The sequence below is a fragment of the Lagopus leucura genome, unplaced genomic scaffold, assembly GCF_019238085.1.
Source record: "Lagopus leucura isolate 7727_CA_CO unplaced genomic scaffold, USGS_WTPT01 Super-Scaffold_73, whole genome shotgun sequence".
NCBI lineage: Eukaryota > Metazoa > Chordata > Aves > Galliformes > Phasianidae > Lagopus > Lagopus leucura.
In genome coordinates, this window is record NW_024962252.1 from 54,322,947 (window position 1) to 54,345,839 (window position 22,893).

Here is a 22,893-nt window from a genome sequence, read left to right on the forward strand (position 1 = left end):
ACATAGGAATACATGTATTCCAAATTTGAGCATTTGTTCTTCATAGTCACAACTAAAAAAGATACATTGTTTCAAAGAGCATAGGACAACTTTCCTTCTACTGTAGAATTCATCACTGATTGTATATTGCAATGCAAGTATTTACTGATTTATTTAAATGTAAATACAGTTTTCTGACAGATGCACAGCTCCCTTAGCAGCATCTTGTAATTAGTGACTAAATAATGGTTAATTTTTGATAACATGAACTTCCTTTAGGAAATTCTCTTTGCCCCTTCATGCCTTTCAATTTTGCTGAGGTTCAAAAAATGAAATTTACCAAATCATCCGATATATTCATCTCTTTGCACTATGTCTATCACCATAGTATCTGAGTATTTATCTTATTAAAGCTTTATTATGTAGCACAAACATGACAGGTAGAAAACAAGGTACTTGTTTTTATCCAGCTTTAAGCAGGATACTAAAAAAGGCTAATTATCTGTGCAGAGGAAATGCTAAGTCAAAGCTTGAAGTAGTGATTGAGCACCTGTTGGGAAGGCAGGGCCAACCCAGGGGAGCTCAGGTGCATGCAGTGCATCTGAGTGACCAGAACAGGTGGAGTCAGGATCCACCCCTTCCTAGACCTTATTCATGAGTTGGCAGTGGAGATAAGGGTATCTTGCTGGAGATTCTTGCCTTCTGTAGTGGTGGCCTTCCAGAGGTAAGAAGCTCTTTTCCTTCATTTCTGTATCTGTGGCTGCTGTGTTTGGGATTGTTCTCATTTGTTGTAGCCAAAGACCTTGCCACCCTGATGTTATCACAGTACTTTCCATCACATTATAGCATTATTGCTCATTTTCAATATTCAGAGATGGATAAAAAGCTGGAATTGTTAAGGAATAATTTTGATTCTGAGGATGCAAAATTTCTGTTGGAAAATGTAAATACACAAAAGAAGATGAATTCACGCTACAGATCAACATTAGTTGTTTTTTCTTTTTTAAATGTCAGTCTCCCTTTAGCAGAAGATTGGCTCTCCTAAATTAACTCACAAAATGTGAAACAACTTGAAATCAGAGCTATTCTTATATTCCATCAAACAAAATGTCTGTAAGTTTAATTTAAAAAAAAAATCAATAAAATGGTTTCTAGTCTTTGTGGACAGTTTCTAGGAACGAACAGAGTTTCAAATCTCATTTTACGATGCAAATGTAAGATAAAACAGTAATATTTCAAGTTAGTCAGTTAAGTCTATGTTAGCCTTAGTAGGTAGCAGACCTATATTGTAACAAAATGTATAGAGAAGCTTTCATTTATTTGTCTCAAACTGAGTTCCTGTCCCCTTTCCAATTTCTCCTCTGACTAACAGGCAAAATAGGATTCTGAATACTGATGAGATCAGAAGTGCTTGTTGTACCTACTTTGCTCTAGTTGGGTATGGTGAAGTGGCTGAAAAGGCACTAAATTTGTGCCTGAGCAGCTGAATTCTGCATGTGCAGATAAATTAACCTTCTTCGCTAGTATTTTCTGCTCTTTAATGATGAAAAAATTGTGTAATTGGCTGATTATATTTGTGCTGATTTGGAATACCCATACATTAATTTTGGTTTTGAGAAATTTTCTCCCATTTTCCTATTTCCCCCCACCATCTTTATGATTGTGATGGTGATCACCTACCTTTTGCACGTGTGCTGTCTGCCTTTGCTGTTGAGGGCCATTCAGTGGGATATTTTTTCTGAGCTCTTTTCTGAGCAGCGCAGAATTCTTCCACACAAAAACTTTATGGTTATTATTTTTATATATCTTTTACTTTGTGGAGCATAATTCAGAGAGTAAAAAAAATGAAGATAATAGTAGAATGTGACTTAAAAGCATGTGAATTGTGGGTGATCTTGGCTGTAGGATTATGTTTGTCCGTATTTTTAAAGTAATTAGATTTTGTCACTACTTCTAGGTTCCTAAACTGACTGGATTTCAGATTATGGTGCCAGGTAAACAACAAGTAACTGCGTCAGTGATCAGGTTAAGATGTTGAGTTAATTTGTATTGTGAGCCTGGAATATACAGATCACAAAGAAAACGGGCACTTAAAAATAGTTTGTCAAACTATGGATGAAGATCAGATGAAAGAAATAAAAAATAGAAACAGAAGGGCCTTTGGGACGTCAGTGGGATCTATCAAAGTCTAATCATCATACAGCTCTGGCATTTTGCTTCAGTGTAGGGGGTGCCCCGAGCACTTCTGGTTGGTGGCTTGCTGAGTAAATGTCAGTTTAACAGTGTTTTCCTGTTTTTGTGAAAAAATTCCTGTAGGGTGTCTCATCAGCTAACCAATTTTATTATTTTATCACTGCCTCTAGTCAAGCATAAATGTTAGTTCTATATGTAGCTGCTTTTTTACCTTGTTTCCTTTTGCCCAGTGACGTCAGAGGTTTTTAGCCATGAGAAGTCTAAGATCAACTATTCTTGAACCATAAACTACTGGTATCTTTGCTTCTTGCAGATTTTATTCCTGCATCCCTGGGTGCATGTTACTGTATTCATTACAGGCAGCAGACATGCACACCATTGTGACTGTTGTTATAAAAGTAGGAATTCTACTTTTAATGTGATCTGTGGATATCACAGCCCAGTGAGTGCACAGAAAAACAGTTTGGTTGAGATTTTCTGTTGTGAGCACCAACGAAATCAAGGAAAAACTTGTGACAATGTGCAGGGGGAGGCTTGTCACTTTTCTTTTTATTTTGCAGGGCATGTGTCTGAGCATGACTTTTTGCTGATTTAAGTTGATCTCCTAATTTAAGCACACCACACAAAATAGGAGAAAAATGTTTTGGATGAGTATTAGATGATGATGTTTTTATAAAATATCTACTATTAAAAATAATGAAATGCAAATGCAGTTCATTAGTCTGTTCTAAATGCTTTAAGTTTCTATACAAATTCACCATATGCCATATACAAAGAACATAATCCCTGCATTATTGGTGGACACTATGTTAAGCATTCTTTGTAAGTTCATTACTGCATAATTGCCAATTCATAAATAAATTTAATGTATTACATACATAGCATGTATATTGAATGAATAATTCCATTAGAAATGATCAAAGCTGGGGGAGGGGGAAATCTCATTAGCTGACATTCCCATATAATAATTATTTCATTTGGGTTAGGAATGGAAAACTTTTCATTGGGTACAGCAGCTTTATTTGGGATGTGGTAGAAAGACTTTTACTAAAGCTACTGGATGTAATTGGAGGAGTTATGGGCTTTACAAGATTGTTATATTTTTATTTCTGCAAGGAGCCTTCTTAAGGCCAGGTGCAGATATGGCCATACCAGCTCACATGGCCATTCTTTGCATAATTCCCTGTAAGGCTCTGGGAAAGATTAAATTGCAAAGCTACAGAGCTGTGCCCATCTGTAAGGCACAGCAGGAGCAGATGATCTATTTTTATTTTATTTATTTATTTATTTATTTTTAGATAAGTACTAAGTTAGCAGTTTGCTTTTTCACAGGATGTCCACTCGTACAATTTTTCTAATAGTTAACAGACTAAAATAAAAGTTGCCATGAAATCCTCTCAACATCAAAATGTGACAGAGCAGTGCTGTAATTTAATTGGCAGTTTCATGCTCTCACCTGAAGATAATAGCATAAATGAATAAGTTTTAGAAAAAAATTAGAAAACCATACTTCTTTGAGTAACTTTGAGTTAGTTAGTGAGCTTCTTATAATTTTTTTATGCTGGGGTTTCTACACATAAAATATAAATGAAAGCAACAATTAAGATTCCGCCTTTTATTCTGCATCATAAAGTGCTGCTATTTTTAAGTAATAATCCCTCAGTGCATCACATGGTTCATTTTCATTAAATAAACATCTTAAATGTGTAAAAGCCATATATATTTATATATATATTTAAATAAATCTAACCCAATGGATGTGGTTCTCAATGAATAATTGATATTTGTTTTATCTCCAGTTTCATACAAAGAATTAGTTAAATTAAAATGACATTTTTCCTCATTTGTTTAATTCTTCTTATCTTTTAATCTTCCATTTATATTCAAGTAATTCAAATAGGTTTAGTTGTTGTCCCACTTCCTCTATTTTTTTTCTTGCCTGTGAGGCTCCAGCTCCATGATCTAACAAGCTGCATGCAATTACAAAAGCCTTGCTTCAACCACCACTCTCTGTACATCCCACTTGCAGCTTTCCGTAGCATAGCACCTCTGGAATATTCCTTCATGATACCAAAATCCAGTAAGTGTGAGCTGCTTGTTGGCATCTGTGGTTCTGTAACCCAGAGCACTGGTAGCATGAACTACTTATAGTAGTTCATGGAAAAGCAAAGGGAATTATGAAAGATCTCTGAATTAGATTGCACATGTTTGTTCTCACTGTGTTGCTAGACTTCCGTAAGTCCTCAGTGTGAGGAACCTGAGAAACACTTTTCACTAGTTTTATGTCCATTCTGGAGTCTTCTCTCATGCTTTTCACCCCTCTGCATTAGCTTCTGACCTTTACATTACTTAAATTCCAGGAAAATCCAAATGTCTTCAGTTTGTCTCCTTTTCTTGGTTGGTTGCTATTGTGTGTAACTGATGGTTTGTTGATCTCTCCTCATATGTCACTTTATTGTCTAGAAAAAAATTGCTCTTTTCTAGTTCGCCTGTGACACCCAGTTTTCTGGAATATAACAATCAAATCCTATTTTCTAGTGTTCATTTTTCTATGTTCAGCCATTCCATGTGAAATCAATCCTTTATAATAGCATACAGCTTTGAAAGGATTTGCTGTGCATTGCTCATGTTTTACATGTCCAAGCTTTAATCAGCTCTTCTTTGTTAAGTTGTGCTCCTGACATGGGAAGACAGAATATTTTGTGAAGAATGGAAATGATTTATTAATCAGGAAAGAGGTACATTCTTTTTGGAGAGACTAGAAACACACTTTTTATCAAGCCAAAGGAGACTCTAATAGGGAATAGCTCTGCCATTCATTTTGTTGCAGTTATGCTTGTGCCTTGGAATTTAAAAAAGTTTGTTTTTCTAGAGATGTGATCCATTTGGGGTTTTGTTTTTCTAGACGCTTCAGTTTAATTTCTGTAGAAGGAAGTAAGTCTTCTCAAACTGCTTGAAATCTGCTAATAAGAAAGATCAGCTGCTTAAGAACAAAACAGTTACATTGTTTATTCCATGCGCCATCTTGGTGGAAGAGTTGTGTCTTGCTAACATCTAAAGTCACCCAACTGGAATGAAATCAGCTTAATGTTTCTTCATGCCTGTTTGTTTTTCTGAACTAGTGCTCCAAAGCAAAGAAGCATAGCAGTGTGTGCTCTGCTAAATTCCAATGTAATCAAATGGCAAGTTGTCAAAGCATGAGAAGAAAGTAGGCAAAATGCAGAGGTGTCATTTGTGATACAATGTAACCAATAGAAATTCTACTCCCCAGGAACAGAGCTGCTTGTAGGCAGCCAGCTGTAATTGTTTCAGAAGTGACAAGAGGTGGGAGAGGAAACTTTCAAAGACCAGGATGGTAAATACAGAACTCCATTTTTGAAATTCCTGTGTTGAGAAATATGAATAACCACAGCTTGTTTTCACTTTTGTCTTCCACCCATCATTACTCCTTGGCAGGAAGAGGTCTTCTCAGCCCACATGGAGACATTAGTGACTGCCATTAGCAAATGGTGTTTCTTCAGAAGGGGAACAGGTTAGAAGACACAAGTTTCTAAAATAGAGTGGGTGATATTTTGGTGACTGTGGAGCTAAACTTCTGCTGAGAAATACCACACAGTCCCTGGTGTTCAGTGTCTGAGTGGTACAGACAGCTCATAACAGAGGTTTTGCAGAATCAGCTCAGTGAGGAAAACGGTCCTGGGTGCTCCTGCATAGAATAGCCCCGAATGGGTTTGAGCCCTGTTGTGTGGGGTTGCCTTTGTTGGAAGGTAGTGCCATAAACCCATCACTGTTTGCTGGAGATTAAAGCATGAGATTGTCTTCATTGCACATACGAGATGTCACTTAACGACTTGTGTCTTGTATAACAGATGTTTAAAAATAGTAACTAAAGAAAAAAAAGCTTAGTGTTTCATATTCAGGTTGATCTTCTCATAGCAGAGATAAGATGTTTCTCCTTTCCCCCATCAAATCCAGTTTCTGAGCAATCTGCCAGGCTCAGATTCTGCCTCACCTAAATGTTACTCACTGAGAATGGTCTCCAGTGGTATACTTTCTGTATGCATGTCTGAATTTGCCTTCTAGGGCATTGGAGTCCGGCTTCAACCAGGGATTTAGCTACTACTCGAGTCTTGTCAGCGGAAAAAATGAAAGGTTGGTGTACAGAAGACAATTTGATGAAAATTGTCAAATGTTGTCTAATCAATGTAAGTGCTTAAATAACCAGAGATAATCGTAGTCAGTTTCCATAATAATTTTCTTTGAATAAGCTATTTTTATTAAGTGACTATTTTTAAAAAGAATCACAGAATGTCTGAGGTGGGAAAGCTCTGGAAATTATCCACTACAATCATCTGCTCATGCAGAGTTACCTACACTAGATTTTTCAGGTATGTATCTGTTCAGGGTTCGAATATCTCCAAGGACAGAAACTTCATAGCCTTTGTAAACAACCTAAGCTTTTGTTTAATCACCCTCATGGTATGGATTTCATTTTCACATGTTTAGGCAGAAGACCCTGTGTTTCAGTTTGTGCCCTTCACTCCTTGTCCCATCACTGCACTCTACTGAAAGAGCTTAACTTTGTTCTTCCTCCCATTCCCAATCAATTTTTCCTGGTCTGTTAGTAACAAATCCAGCAAGGTGGTTCCCCTCATTGGCTCCTTGATCACATGGTCACTTGTATGACCTCTCAGGTTATTGCATGTAAAGATCAGTGAATATGTGAAATGTAATTGAGTGTGTATGTTTTCAGTTCTTACCGTAGTCCCACAGATGATTGTAGTGGATAATTTCCAGAGCTTTCTTTCTAAGAGTAAGAAGTTTTTTCTATTTTGTTCCAAGTAATGAAAATGATGAACATAAGAATCCATTGGAGTTTTCTTGCAAAACTATTTTATAATTTTTTTTCATTTTACTTACCTTCTTGATATTTTAGATTACTCTAACGTTTCTCCTAGTTTTGCTTTCCATAACTGAGAAGTTCTTCCTATTGTTCTGTATCTTATGAAAAGAAAAATAGAAGAAAAGTGAGGGAGAAGATAGAAAATTCCAGGAAAAGCCTTCACATCAGTGCTCTTACTGCCTCAATGGAGAAAGATTAAAATGGTTAGTCTGATCTCTGATACTAGGACAAGTTTTCCTAGAAGAAATCTAAACAAATATGTCAGTGTGACTGTGGTCTGTCAGAGAAAGAGTTAAAACCATTTTGTATTCCATTTACTTATAAAGCAAAACTTTTTCCATCTGTTTCAACTGATCAGATGGTAAAGATAGTACTTAAAATGTAAGCAGGTTGAAGGTGAGCCTTCTAATGTAAGGATCAGAATTTACAGATGTTCTGACTTAAATTGTTTTTGCCAAGATACCTCTACTCTTCAGGCATTTGGGAAACTAAATTAACGAATAAAAAGAAATTTTATGAATAGGCTTAATAGTGGATTAAATCAGAATTTTGTATACTTCTCAATGAATTATTTTATGTATATTATCATGGGTTTTTAAATGTGTAAACTTACCCAAAATACAATGATGTTCTAAAATAGTAAAAAAACAAAACCATAGTTCTGTGATCACACTTGCCAGGGCCTTAAAAACCCAATTGTAGTCTAGGCTTCAGGGACTGCTTGTAAAGAATCTGCTAGTGAAGTAGGTAACAACAATTGTCTGTAAAGGGGCCTAGGTAGCATCAGTTTATGAACTGCCCAGTGAAACAATTGAGGATATATTACACAGGGTTTAAGAGTAGTTTGGAGTAACAAAATTGTGTTGATTAGAAACTAAACGTGACGAGAATGTTTTCTACAGTCATGACTATGAGATTGGGCTGGTAAATTTTAGTATAAGTAGGTTTTTCATAGAAGTAGATGTTTGCAGGAGTCATAGATTGAGCATGAAACACTTTTATTCATGAAATATATAAGCAGGTCTAATCAATTCCTTAAATTTTATCTGCTTAATAATTTCAAACGTGAGGTACGTTGTTATTATAAATTATTACTGAATTACTTTCATACTAGAGTTATTCTTAACACTATGCATTATTACTTTACCTCTTCAGATTTAATGGCTTCTGTAATACCATTGTGTATATGAGGTATTTGAAACTTTTTTTCTCCAGGGGAAAGACAGGCACTTAGCCAAATCTCTCTGAAATGAGTATTGTGACTCAGTGCGGTAGTGACCAGGAGATAAGAAGCCTTGGACTTCAAAATCACTAGTTCTGTAATTTCTGCTTTGCTTTGATCAACTCACTTGTCTCTATTGTACTTTTTCCACCAAATATCTGGTTTTAATTAATCATTTATTTAAATTTTGTCCTATTAGGACAATGGTTTTAATAAATCGTGATGTTATAGTTATTATTCTTTGAATAATTAATATTTTTATCTATGGGAGAAGAAAAAAAAGAGCACAGATATAATCCTACCGAATAAAATAAAAAATGAGCAAACAAGTTGTTTCTATTCTCACTCAGAGTGCTTAAAAGAGAGGAATGAACTGTTTGCAAAGATGTTTCAAAAGCTGAAAAAATGTTGTTTTTTTTTTTTTAGTTCATACGAATACTTTTGAAATCCATTTAATCAACAGACACAGCTTGCACCAAATCCAGCCTATGCTGTTTGAAAGTCTCCATCAGCTGCTCAGAAGTTGTGCTTTATTTTTCTGAGAATACTGGACTGAATATCTTCTAGTCTTGTTTTGGTAGGCTTTGTCTTGAAACATTTGCTATTTACATATAATTTGGGGCAATTTTATACGGAACATCTATGATACAGGAAATACTTCTGCTACACAGATCCTTGCAAAGATCTATCTATCTTGAGTTCTCCTTTAGCATTTTAATTACTGACCCTAATTAAATCACTTTTTCTCATTCTCCTGATATTTATTATTAATTTTTATTTCTTCAGCTAAAATTATCTCAGAAGTATGTGTTTCTATATCCCTTATTTTTTATTATTCATTAATTGACTAGATTTGATGCATGTAACTTCCACGTTTTGACAGCCCTACTGTTAAAATTGGGAAAGAATCAGATCCTGAGCCATAGGATTTTGTATAGAGTTGTGATTTAGAACTGATGTTCTGAACATTCACTGTAATTCTCTCTGGTGTAAAATTGTGATGTCCAGTTGCTCTAATCTATTTGTCTTGTGTTGGTAGTCTGTATCTTAACATTGTCTGATTTTTTTTTTTTTTTTTTTTACTTATGTGTTACAGAAATTAATCATGAAGATAGAAATAAACATGAAATTTTAAAGAATCTAACAACTCTCTGCAACACCTGGCTTACAAACCCAGTCTAGTAGAATTTTTTTTTTTTTGAGACTTTGAAGTACAATTGCATATAAAGCTTGTCAGGGATTAAATGAATAATATTGCACTCTCCCTAATTCTTTTCCATGTTGAAAACTGTATGGCAGGTTCTCTGTGTCAGCTGAGTCTATTGTCCTCATGTTCCAGTAATGCTTATTGAGAACTTAGTAATCATGTTTTCCATGCGGAGCTGTGTTGAAGCTAGTACTAGCCAGGGAATCTAGTCATTAACTCTGACAGTATGTAAGTAGATACTGATATATATTTATTTATCAAGCAAATATGAGCATCGAAGATACCATATACTCTAGGTAAGAGAGAAACATCAGAATATTTCACTGACAATGAAAATGTAAGTTTAAGAATCAAACTGCGACAACTAATATAAACGAGGAGCATGGAGCATTCATAGATGTTTTATACTCAAAAACTCAGAAGCATTTCATCAAACATGGTACCAATTAAGTAGAACAGAGACAGAGAGGAAGAAATCCCTCAAGAATCCTTTCAGCTCTGTTTTTCTTCATTCTACATGTACTAGCAGGCTTTCCCATATAAAAGATAGATAAACTGAGTTTGATAATTAATTTGATTTGAATTTTGGTGTGAAAAAAAGTTCAAAATATATTGTCTGAATGAGGGGAAAAAAGAATTAAGAAGCATGTGAGATATTTGAATAGTATTAAATGCGGTATCAGGTCTTATTTCAAATGAAATCTGTTTAAACCCAGTCTGTAAATCTTTATAAAATATCTGTAAGTCATTATCACAGAACTCTAAAACGGAGTTTTATTCTTATGCCAAGTTGTTGAATATATTTTTGTTCCCATGTGCAAATCATGAATGAGCTTGTCACAAATCTGTAATGCTTAATTTGAATGGAGAGCTCAGTCAGCTATAGCATTAGCTTCTGCTGGTGACATCCTGTGTGGTGTGATAAGAGACATTTGCTTGTGTATATCTTCAGCCTATCCAAAGTAACTAAATAATAAATGCTTATTATGTTTTTACAGAGTTCATTCTTCAAGTCAAATCTGCGCATAACAGTTAGTTATATTAGTTCCATCATATTTTTCAGGACTATATAAAAAATATAATTAGGCTAATGAAATATCCAGTTAATCCTTTTGTTAATGACTGATTTTTTTTTTTTTTTTTTTTTTGAAGACAGCTTTCAGTTTTCAAAGTTCAGATATCTCTCTTTTTATATTTTAAAAGGAATCTCTTGATAAAACAGAAAATATTCATCAGGAAATAGTTACGAATTATAACAACATTGTTTGTTTTTTTTATTTCACTTGTTTTTTCCTAAACAAAAAATATCTCACTTTATCCTGTTATTTCAAATGTGAGTGGGGCATCTTTTATCTGACTTTATATAAAAATCAGACATGTAACTTGAGACATTCATTTACTTACAGTTTAAGCTATTCATCTAGTCAATCCCATTTAACAACAGCAAAAAAAAAAAATCCTTGGAGAGCAAATTCTTCTCATAATGGGATCGAAGTTAAATAGGATAAATTATCTTTTCAATATGCCTATCTCTTTTCATTCTCAATAGAGGTAGTATGAATGACTTGCTCTAGTGCTAAACTTTCACATGCTAAAATTAGAGGGAAGAAGCTCACTACAGAGTGGGACTTGATTTGGCATCTGGAAGGTATCTCTATGTTAATTTGTTTCCCCTTCTATTTTTTTTTTGTGTGTGTGTGGCAGTGAGTACAGTAGGGAATGTGCAGTTGTTTTTTTTTCCTTTTTCCTGCTCTCTAGGCACCCAAATTCTTAATCTCTGCTTTTTTTTTTTTTTTTTTTTAATTCAGCTAGAGGACAATTATTTGTATTATGCAGATTTTTTATTCTAGCCTTTTTTTCCGCTTAAAATAGCCCATAATTCAAGCAATATTTTATTTCTCAAAATCTAAGCTTAACTGTTTTTTGAAGTGAAAAGATCTAAAATGTTTTTCCAAGAAATGTTCGGTAGCACAACTTAGCTCATTTCCAGTTAAAGAGTCAGTCTTTGGCCTAGTTACAGATGCAATATTTTACACAGCCTTCTGTTGGGACCCGTTTTTACTACACCCAAGGTTGTAAAGTAGGTGTCTGTCAGTTTCTTTGATTGTTAAAAGTGAACTTTTATTTAAAAAGATTTGCTTTTTAAAATCCATCATACATGGTATTGTGAGTAATGCTTCATTTGAAAATGAGTGTTTCTATTATGCTGTGATTAATAATCTATTTTAGTTTAGAACAGCATTTGTTCTCTTAACTGTATGTGGTTAAGTCATTATTTTCATATACTTTCCTTCTGTCTCTTTAAAATTCGTATGGATTTCTTATTAGGATGATTTTTTTGAACATAATGTACATGTAATGAACATAATGTGTGCTTAGAATGAAATGTGATGGAAAAATAGGAATAGTAATGAAGGTTTTTTCATCTCTAGATATTCACAGAATCACCCAGGTTGGAAGGGACCTCAAGGATCATGTAGTTCCAACCCCCCTGCCTAGCAGGGCCACCAAACATAGACATTTAGATCAGGTTGCCCAGGACCCCGTCCGACCTGGCCTTGAACACGTCCAAGGACGGGGCATCCACAACCTCCCTGGGCAGCCCATTCCAGGGCCTAACCACTCTCCTTGTAAAGAACTTCCCCCTAACATCCAACCTAAATCTTCCCTCCTTCAACTTGGATCCATTTCCCCTAGTCCTGCTATTGTCAGCCCTTTTGAAGAGTTTACTCCCCTCCTGGGTGTAGGTTCCCTTCAGGTATTGATAGGCTGCAATGAGGTCACCCCGCAGCCTTCTCTTCTCCAGGCTGAACAAGCCCAACTCCCTCAGCCTGTCCTCTTAGGGGAGGTGCTCCAGCCCCCTGATCATCTTAGTCGCCCTCCTCTGGACCCTTTCCAAAATCTCTATGTCTTTCTTGTACTGAGGGCTCCACACCTGGACACAGTACTCCAGATGGGGCCTCACAAGAGCCGAGTAGAGAGGGACAATCACCTCCCTGTCCCTGCTGACCACCCCTCTCCTGATGGAGCCCAGGATCCCATTTGCCTTTCTAGCTGCCAGAGTGCACTGCTGGCTCGTGTTAAGTCTCTCGTCCATCAGGACCCCCAGGTCCTTCTCTGCCGAGCTGCTCTCAAGGATTCATTACAGAGATTAATCTTGGTTAGAAGATCTTTGGAAAGAGCTGCTAAAAGTTCTGTAAATCTATGCATTTGGAACAGTCTCTGGCCAGAGGCACAGCTGAGTGGTGCTCTGTTACACCCAGCCATCTTTCCTTGTATTTATTTGGCTATAACCAAGGCAACACTGATCAAACTAAAATTAGCTATTATATTTTTGCTTTTTTTTTTTTTTTTTTTTTTTTTCTGCCAAACTCCCACATATGTGGTCTTTTTGCTCTGTTCACAGGGACTGCTGGACTGGTGACTGGTGCATTTGTCTTCAAGAGAGAAGGGCCAAAATTCTGGTAAGGTTGCTAATGAAGCAATTGATTTTGTAGTCAGAGCTAAATAGTACCTTTCTGGCAGCAGACACGTTGAATCACATCTGCTACTCCTGTGCCTCTATGCTGTTCTCTTGGAAACTCTCCTGGATGTGGTCTGTCTGCCTCTCAGAACCTGTGCAGAAACATTCTTCTTGAACTGTTCATTCCAGTTAGTTTTTCTCACTACAGAATGTCTTCACTGCCTACTCTCATACTTATTTCTTATGGGCTTCAGTTACCCGGCCCTCATATCAGCATCTCCACCATATCCAGTATTGAGTGGGATGTCAAGCACCACTATGAACTCTATGATGTAACTACTTTAAGACCAGCATACTTTCTTCCTATGCAGCTCTGTGACTCATTGCAGACACTAGCTGACTTCTTCCAAACTTTTTGAAACTACTTTCTGTAGGAGATGCTATTTGTATGAGGTGTTGCTTTCAAAATTAAAGGGATGCATGAACTTAAAACTGAATGAGATTAATTCATCAAGAACATTTAAACAGCAATTAGTAAAAGAGAACCCCAAGAGCTGTCCTGAACTGCCTGATCATCCTTCACATGTGCCCCTTGCATGAAAGATGATTAAAAAAAAATTACAGAATTTTGCTACTTAACATGATTCTATTCTAAACATTGGATGTTCAATCATGCATTTGCCCTTTATTAGGTAGATGGAACTGTGAATGAAATTACATGCTCATTAAACTAATCAGATCTTGGAGGAAAAACTTCACTTAACGAATTGCGTGGATCAGTACATAGCTTTACTTTTCTGATGCAAGCTGAAGCATAGTACTAAGAAATTGCAGGATAATTAACACCTGTTTTTTTCCTCTGCTCAGAAATTCTGTTCTTTGCCTTGTCTCTGTTTTCTTCATGTAATAGAGCTTCTTTCATCTTCCCAGAGAGATCTGTCAAATTGTTCCATATTCATTTTTTGACATGAATGTCAAATTATTTTTCCCAAAAATAGAATAGTGATACTAAAGGGGAAGAAGTAAAAGTAGAATAGTGATACTAAAGGAGAAGTATCTCTCTTGAAATTCCAGTGATGAATAATATGAACTAATTTCATTCATTATAAGCTAGATTTCAAGTTGTAAGGGATATTACTTAGAATTTTTAAAAGATCAGTGCAGAATTTCCTGTTATTCCTGTATTATTTCCTCTCTTCTTCAAATGTAGTTATTTAAATTGTAGCTTGCTTTTTTCATTATATTCAGGAAAAAAAGATTCAACATTTATCCAATGTTTCTTGTAAATTGAAGTTACTGTATACTACTTGAAAATGTTCAATATTAATCTGCTTAAGTCAAAATTCATGTGGGAAAATAAACACAAATGTAAATGTAGAATACTTTCAACTGATTAGACAAAATATGTAATCAAAAATAAAAGACAATTATTTAAAATACTGTACTGTTTTTGCCTCGACAAAAACTTGACATCTATGAAAAATTAATCTTCTGTAAGTGTTTAAAATCTAAGAGCTCATCTTCATTTGAATCACAGTACAACTCTCATGGTATTTGATGCCTGTTGTGCATCTGGTAATGTTATGGTTCTGATATCCCTGTTTCTTCTGTTTAGTCAATTGTAGACAACAGTAATGTCCCCTCTCAGACTTTTCCAGGCTAAGTAACTCCAGTTTCCTTAGCTTCTCCTCACATGGCATGTAGTCCAGCCCATGACCCTTGGCTGTGTGAGTTCCACATAAATGTTTTCAGAGTCAGTGTTCACTGCTGTTGAGATCTGTAGGCATGGCCACATTTTTTAAGAACATGACAGAATTAAAACTCTTCAAAACTCTTTGAACCTGTTCTATGAACAGTCATTTCATTATGGTTTTGAGTACTTTTATCACAGACCGAATTGTCATAAACACCACCTCTCATAGAGAATTTTTCAGAGATGAGAGTAGAAATTTTTCTTTGTTTCATTATTAAAATATCAGCATCCCATGAATAGTAAGGTGATGTCTGCATTATAAATACCACAAATTATAACATTTCCTCAGTTTATAAGGGAATGGACTGATTTAAATTTCTTTTTGTTGAAAAAGGATCTTTGCGTTCTCTATAAATCCTACTGTAGGTTGATCTCCGTGTGAACTTTCACTCAGTTTATGCTGCCTTTCCAAGGTGAATAAAAATCAATTGCTCTGTATATATAAACTTATTTCTTTAGAATGGCAAATAGAAAAATGTGAGGTATTAAAACACCAATATACTGCCATAAGCATTCAACTGAATAGTATAATGAAGAGAAAGTACAAGATTTACAGTGTTTAACATCAGTAAAAGAGGAGTTTATCAGACATTATAAAATTGAAATTCTTCCTTGGCATAGTGAATGTATGTTTTAGAGTAGGCTGATAAAGGGACAAAAACACACGTTAGAAGAACTAAGTAGACACTACTGAATTAAACTCTTTAAAGTTTTCTGAAACTCATAAAATTTATCTTCCAATTATCAAAGAACAGGCTTACCTTGAAATGTCTATGCGAGACTGAGGATACTGCTTTTTATTTCTGTGCTGTTTGGTTCTCCATCAGGGAATGTTCTGAGGATGTACAAGTAGTTCCTTTTTCTTCTCAATGTTTGCATAAAAACAATCTAGAAGGCTGCTCAAATAGAGAGTTCTACTCAATCTGGAGTAAGATCGTGAAAGAAAAGGGGCAAATAGAATGTTTATTTTTAAGGGAGGTGGAGCAATTATCTTAATTTTAATTTTGGCAATAAAAAAATGAAAATATACATTTTCATTAAAAAAATATTCAGAAAAATTGCTATATAATGAACAACAACCAATATAGATTTGTCAGAAACAAATCTTCTAAGTTTTCTTCCTTGCTGTTAAGAAGTACTGAATGTATAGGATAATATCTAGATTTCACAATTGGCTTTGAACCATTTTGTGTGACCTTTTCTTATAAAAAAATAATTCACAGAGTTGTTGAACAGTTGCACAAATGATTAGGAAACCATGCTTAGTCATTAACAGTTCTTTGTTGGGTAGCATTATGTATTGAGTAGTGTTCTGCCGAGATCAGTCTTGTGCCCGGTTCTCATCATGTTCTCATTAGTGACTTGAATCATTGGGTAGGTAGTCAATGATTAAATAGTGTAGTGTGCTTATTAAATTTCCAATGACATCAAGCTATGACGGTCTGTAAATATATGTGAGGACAGACTTTAAAAGATCTTGGCAAATTAGGGAAATAATTTAAATAAATTGGATGCAATTCAGTAAGGACAAATGCAGAGCTCTAAGCTTAAATAAGCAAACATTTTTAAAGCAAGTCATGAAGCAACTACTTTGCAAATAAAGGTCTAAGGCAAACTGAGTGAGCTTTTCCTTTAACATTAGATATTCAAAATTCAGATGCATGTGTCTGAGATATTTGCTTCATTATACCTTTATCCTATCATTGAGAAGAAATACCTTTTTAGGGAAGCTAACTTTTTTTAGATATCTGCTTAAAATACCTTAGAAATGTATATATTTCTCTAATGATTTTCAAAGTACTTCGGGACAGAAGGCTCAGATGTAGATGTCCGTGTTGTAGGTTGACAAAAAATTGTCACAGCTGCATAGGATTCTGTTATACAAGTGAGAAATCTTCTATTTATTTGAAATGTGTAGCTGTAATTGGGGATTCAAAACAAATAACAGAACTGGAAAGCCTTGCAAGAGTTTTAACAGGGACAAGATTTATGAGGTTATCACTTAATGAATTAGTTTATCTACAAGCTCTTCTTCATTTACAGCTCGCTGCTGTGTAAATGCAGAATTAACAGAAGATTCCTGTCCCCAAAATCTTATAATTTAGGAGAAGTGTTATGAACAGTGGATGTTCAAAAGGTAAGTTGTCAGCTCACCAAGTCAAACATTACAGTAGTGCTGGAAAGCCAGTAGTGCTATTTAAACCTCTGAAGTCTGGCCAAATTTGTCAGATCATGTCACACCTCTCTTACACAGAGCTTATGGCTGGCTGTCTAGAGATCAGTCTGGTATTTGGATTCATAGATGTCATGCACACGTCATCTTAGTTTATTGATTCCCACAAAATTCCCTGAGAAGTGTCTAAACATTGGCATAAGAAGCAAGTTATCAAGCTACTTGATAAACAGAACAACTTTTATTCTAAATGTGTGTAATTTGGTTCTGATTTATGGGACTATTTCAGTTCTACTGCACCAAAACTGAGTGATTGCTTTACATACTGTGGGTTATTAATACAAAAAAAAAAAAAAAAGCTAGTGACATTTTTATGCTAAAGACGCTGATCTTCCTGGCTAGCACTGAGATTTTTTTAACTTGTATTGGTTTACAGAGGATGCAATTCTGCAAATTGACATCATTATATAGAGTATCAGAACTTACTGTAGTACCCAGAAGCATTAGTGACAGTTTACTACTCACAGAAGTTTAGCCATTGCTTTACCCAAAATAAAATTGGTGATGTGCTACAGATACAGCTGAAATGTCCATGTCTTTCCATGTTGTTTTCTTTCCCCACAAAATCACTGTAGCTAGACAGAATCTGTCAGCAGGAGACTGAATTTAATATTTAGCCCCAGCAATAAATTGTTTTTAAAAAGAAAATACAGACTTAACAGAAATGAACATTGAGAGCAGTCAAAAGCACAGGATCTTTTCTTTAATCTGGTAGTATTTAGCTTTTGAGGATTTGAGCTTGCACTAAGCAGTCATATGGACCTTGAGCTTGATACCTGCTGTCACTGTCTGTGTCAATCAAGCGGCAATGTTATTTCCATCAAATTTATTATAACCATGTCCCTGGACACTGGCTCTGAGAGCTGAACTGCCAGCAGCCTAAACCAGGAGAAGTTCAGTGACATTTGGATGAGAATGATTCAGTGCCTGCTTTTTGTTCAGAAAGGGGTTAGGAATGAATACATTTATGCAAGCAAGGAGCTCCGTGCTCAAGGTCTATAAACGTCAAGTGTCCCTACTTCATAAATGTTCTGTGACACTTCCACTACAAAGTAGAAAGTATAAGGATCTCCTCAGACTGATAGGCATCAGCAAATATGCCTCCTGGGAGTGTAGTGAGAGCATCAATAAGCCGAGAAGCTAGCTTCCTTGTGTCCTAGCACCTCCTGTCACAGCAAAAGTAGGTCTCAGTTAGCTGTTATGAGGCTGATTCCTCCATGTTGTCCTCTTTCCAACTCACTTCCAAAAGTGTTCTGAGCCCCATCATCTTCACTTTTTGTTCTGGTTCTTGTTGTGCCCTACTGTTTTCTTTCTGCTCAGGAAAATGTTTTTGATAGACTTGCACTCCTCTCTAGGATAAGTTTTCACTTCATAACTTTCACTCTCTCAAAACTTCTTGGAAATAGCTCGTTAAAGCTGCAGATTATGATAATGTGGTGCAAGTATGGATTTTTGCTGACCTGTGTAAGGAAGGATGCCACAGTCTTGGTGAATGATCTTCGCAAATGGTAAAAAGCCACTTTTTCTATCTGTGTTAACAGTGTTAGTGGAAGTCTTCCTTAAAGTTATTTCAGATCAAAGAAAATATTTCATTGCATTAGTATACAAATTTAGGCCACAAAAATTTAAGCAAACACATCATTAGTATAAGAGAGTGAAATGCTTGAAGTACTTGTAAAGGTGGGCAAGTTTTGAGAATGCTAACTTCTTATTGCAGTGATAGCTGAAGAGAATTGCCTAAAGCATGGATATAACTGTTCTTGTGGCAGAATCTTGGAATGGGGCATGTATTAGCTCTTGGCCATTTTATATTCTAACATACTAAAATGATGTAAAATCTGAGCCTGTTCGCTTGATGTGTGTATTACTCTGGAAGTATTTGCATTTACGCACAAAGGATAGTTACTGCAGGTTTTTTTTTTTTTGTTTTTTTTTGTTTTTTTTTTTTGTGCTGCTGTTTGCATTGAAGCACTTTTTAAAAAAAAAAAAAAAAAAAACCCTGTAGGTCTGAGTGTTAGCTGAAGTTATCTGTACTGAGATATCTATCTGCTCGTCTTGTACGTGCAGCTCCTATTTTCTTATACTTCCATCTCCCTGTGGGGAAACTTTATTTCATGTAACTGCAAGGTTCTGTATTACGTGTAAAACATCCTCTGATTCATCAGTGAGGATCCTCTCTTGCATCGCAGCCGTCTACTCTAGAATAACATTCTCTACTGCTTTGCACAGATGCAGCATAAATACACCCTTAGAAGAGAACCATTACAGCTTAGGCCCTTGATCTCAGATTCGTATTATGCAATCCACCCTCTAACTCACTTGAGGACTTCCTTGATGTCAATTTGCAAAATATTTCATTTTGCTAGCTGAATGCACAGCAGATTCCTATCATTAAACAGGCAGATTCATGAAACAAGCTTTTCTGCGGGAAGAATCTTACTTAAATGAAAATATTAAGTTGGGTAAAACAAGGGCTAAGTTTAAATCAGGTCTGTTTCTTTGTGGCAGCAAATAATCTACTGATCGAAGAATAAAAAGGCCTCACTTTTTTTTTTCCCTGTAAATTTGGATAAGTCATAAGATGAGACAATTTAAGTTGTCCAATCTTTTTTTGTCACAGACTTAAGACCACTGTCCTCAACATCAAACTGTGGTTTTTCAGGAGTCCTAAATATTGCTGCTTGATTAAAAAACAAACATACAAAAAAAAAAAAATCTGACGTTTATTCTAAAATTAATTAGCCTTAATAATATTAACTCAGAGGTAAAGTGGTCCTGCTGGTCATTTATGTTGGGTGGGTTCTTTAGTGATGCATAAAATATGACATAAACCCCTTCTTAATTTGCTTCCTGTATGTTACATAGGAAAGCATCCTGGCAGGTTTTGAGTGCCTCCAGAGAAGGAGACTCCATGACCTCTTTGATCACCTTGTTCTAGTGCTCTCTTACTATCAGATCCCTCAGCTTTTCTTTGTATGGGAGATGCTTTAGGCTCCTAGTCACTCTTCGTAATCCTAAAATCGTAAAAGTATAAGCCCTGTTAAGAAGCATGATCATGCTGAAATTACAGTGCACATTTTGCTGAGCTTGACACCTATCTGATAAGGTTGTCATAATTTTGTCTAGGTATGTAAATGTGTTTTTCTCATGTAGAGGGAAAAAAAAGATACAGACATATTTTTACCATTTTAAAATATTTTTATTACATATTACATTTATCTACATTCCATCAAAATTTGTGGCAAAGTTTTATGATTCTTCCTAAAATGCATCCCTTTTATTTAGACTTCTCGTTGGAGAAAACAGATGGATTTTATTTGTACACTGAGTTTACATAAAATCAACTGCCACTGTTTGGTCAAAGTGTAATGTGCTCATTTGGACTTTTAGTTCTGATTTCACAGTGATTTTCTTATTTAACAGACAAAACATAATGTACATGTGCTCTGGTACTCACTGAAAACTTCTCCACCTGAGAGAGTTATGATGGAGGTCCGGCTAATCTACTCACTACCTGTGGGCTGTTCGCTTTTCAGCTTACTTCCAAGAAGCATCTCTGGCTGAGTTCAGTTCTAATGTCAATACATTTTCCAAATAAAAAGCTGTAGTCATTTAGATATGTCACTGAAAAATCCAGATTATTTGCTTAGAAGAATTAAATTTGTGTCATACTTTCTTTGCTCACAATGAGTTGCTAAACTAAGAAGTCTGAGATCTATCAACACTTTACATAAATATTGCCACAGGAAATGATCAACTGAATTTTCTCTCGATCTATCATTTTTTCCCCTTTGTTTTCAATCTATTTTTATCTATCTCACTAGTGTAGTAGCTTTCATATACTTGTCTCTGCTATGACCTACGTAAGATCCCATATTTGATACTCAGCTAAGATGTTGCACAGACTGAACTGTACTTCTTCATTCAATTGAAAAAAGAAAAAAGATCTGCATCACATCACTGTTTTATGCCAAATTAGCAACAAAATAATATTCAGTGTTTAATATCCATGGAAAATCTGGCCTCATAATGAATGACTTTGCAGGCATCTGTCACGTTAGCCTATGGACCAGAACAGTTTTTGTTTGTTTGTTTAATGCCACACGAAATATAGTGGCTCTGCAGACAGCAAGAATGTTCTTTGGTAAGATTTTAAACAGTGCAGCCAGAAGCTTGTTATCTATCTTTAATACAGCAAGGATATGACGTTAATCAATTTTTAGTAAATCTGTTTCATGTCTGAGCATGAAAGTTTTACTCTTCCTGGTAGCTGCTCTAATTGCCTGGCTGAACATTGCAAATCTATAGCCCAAGGATTAGTAACCCTTCGCAGTAACCTCTGTCTCCACAACTTTAAGTTACTAAATGGTTGAACGTAATAAATTTAAATGGCCAGATACTGTCCCCATTCAATGGCCATTTTTAGCCTGGCTTCCTGAAGAAATTATGCTTATATAAACAGTTTTTTTTTCATTGGCCACCAGTAATACTTCTTTCCCTAGCAACATTTTAAAGCAATTTTGGCCATTTTCAGCTGTATATGTCGATATCTAGATATCTCAAAATCATTCGGTTCTTTTCACTTCTGGGAAAGTAGATAGCTATAACTAAACTTTATCCTTTTTGTCTAGATGCCTACATGCAGAGAAAGGGAGGATCCAAATAAAAACTAATGTGAGTCAATCAGCCAGACTACAAACTTTGCTGATGTACTCCTGGCAGATCAAACATGGACAGAGATTGAAGAAACAAGTAGGTGGTTCAGCTGGGTCACAGATGAAAGAAGAAAAGTTTCAAGGAGGGCTGAGTTGAAAAAATGTGAGGACACGGAAAATTGTGCGTGCTTTTAAAAAGACAAGAGCAGAGGTTGAGCAAGTAGAGAGAATCTTAGAGCAATATAGAAAGATTAAAGGTCATATACTTACCACGGTGAAAGACATTGGATGCATTTGGATGTTGAAGAGGAAGAAGAACACTAGGAATAGGGAACAAACATGTATTCATTGGATTGATTGGCCCTTTGCTTATAAAAACAAACAAGCAAAAATCCAAAACCATTCACTTTTGTTTATTGTGACATAAACATTTTGAAACAACTCCAAGAAGACACTTTTTGAAATTCAGTAAAAGGGATTTTTATCTTCATTTATGGAAACCTGCGTTACATTTTACAGATCAGAAAGTTTCCTTAGTTGGAAAATCACATGTATTGTTTTTCCTCTTACATCAGCCTGGAATTGAAAGAAGGATTTTTTTTTTTCTGCTAGAAAGAGCAACATCTGATAGGCTACATTAAGAACAATAACCATACTTTTAAACTCATTTCTATTTTCTTTCCTCGTGTAAACTTCACTAGCCTTAGGTATAACTCTTATTCTATATTTTCTCCTCTATTATAGCTGGAACATTATAAAAGAAATAGTTGGATAGGATAATAGGATATTGTCAAAGATGCTACAAAGATCATATTTTGAGAAAAGAAGATAAAAAGCTGCAGAGTTTCACACATTTATTTTTCAAGTTATTCAGAGTTTATCTCCTGTTCTACTTGCTACTCTTTTGTGACATGCCGTTAAGGAGAATACCAATATACTAGGGAGATACCAGTTCGAGAAAATTATTTTTGTACCTAGCAATTCTCTTGAATTCAGTAGTAAGAGATCCAACGGAAGGAAATCCAAACTGTATGGTACATCTCTTCCAGGACTGCACACCTGTCTTCTGCAGCAATGAGAAGCCATCAAAATATAGTTTATTATGATGCACAATCTAAAGGAAAGTAAGTCTTGTTTCCCTCTGCTTTCTTCGTCAGTATTTTATGTTTTGTATAAGTGACTGTTAACATCTTCTTAAATTTGCTTTCTAGTGTTTTCTTTTTATTTCATCAGTGTGCAGTAAGGGCCAACTTCTCCCAGAGGGTGGGTGAGCTGGAAGTTGTAT

General features: G+C 35.4%; 1 long non-coding RNA gene across 4 annotated transcripts; it reads left to right on the plus strand.

Moving 5' to 3' along the window:
- The first annotated feature begins 668 nt into the window (after nt 1-668).
- Nucleotides 669-21,613, plus strand: LOC122192402. Of its 4 annotated transcripts, none has more exons than XR_006182597.1 (7): nt 669-703; nt 6,256-6,324; nt 7,185-7,278; nt 8,724-8,874; nt 12,911-12,968; nt 16,764-16,857; nt 21,585-21,613. It is a non-coding gene; the product is annotated as an uncharacterized LOC122192402 (long non-coding RNA). The 4 variants fall into 4 exon arrangements; XR_006182596.1 differs by lacking the exon at nt 669-703 and adding an exon at nt 5,490-5,527; XR_006182598.1 differs by lacking the exons at nt 669-703; nt 21,585-21,613 and adding exons at nt 5,490-5,527; nt 20,377-20,400.
- The last annotated feature ends 1,280 nt before the right edge of the window (nt 21,614-22,893 follow it).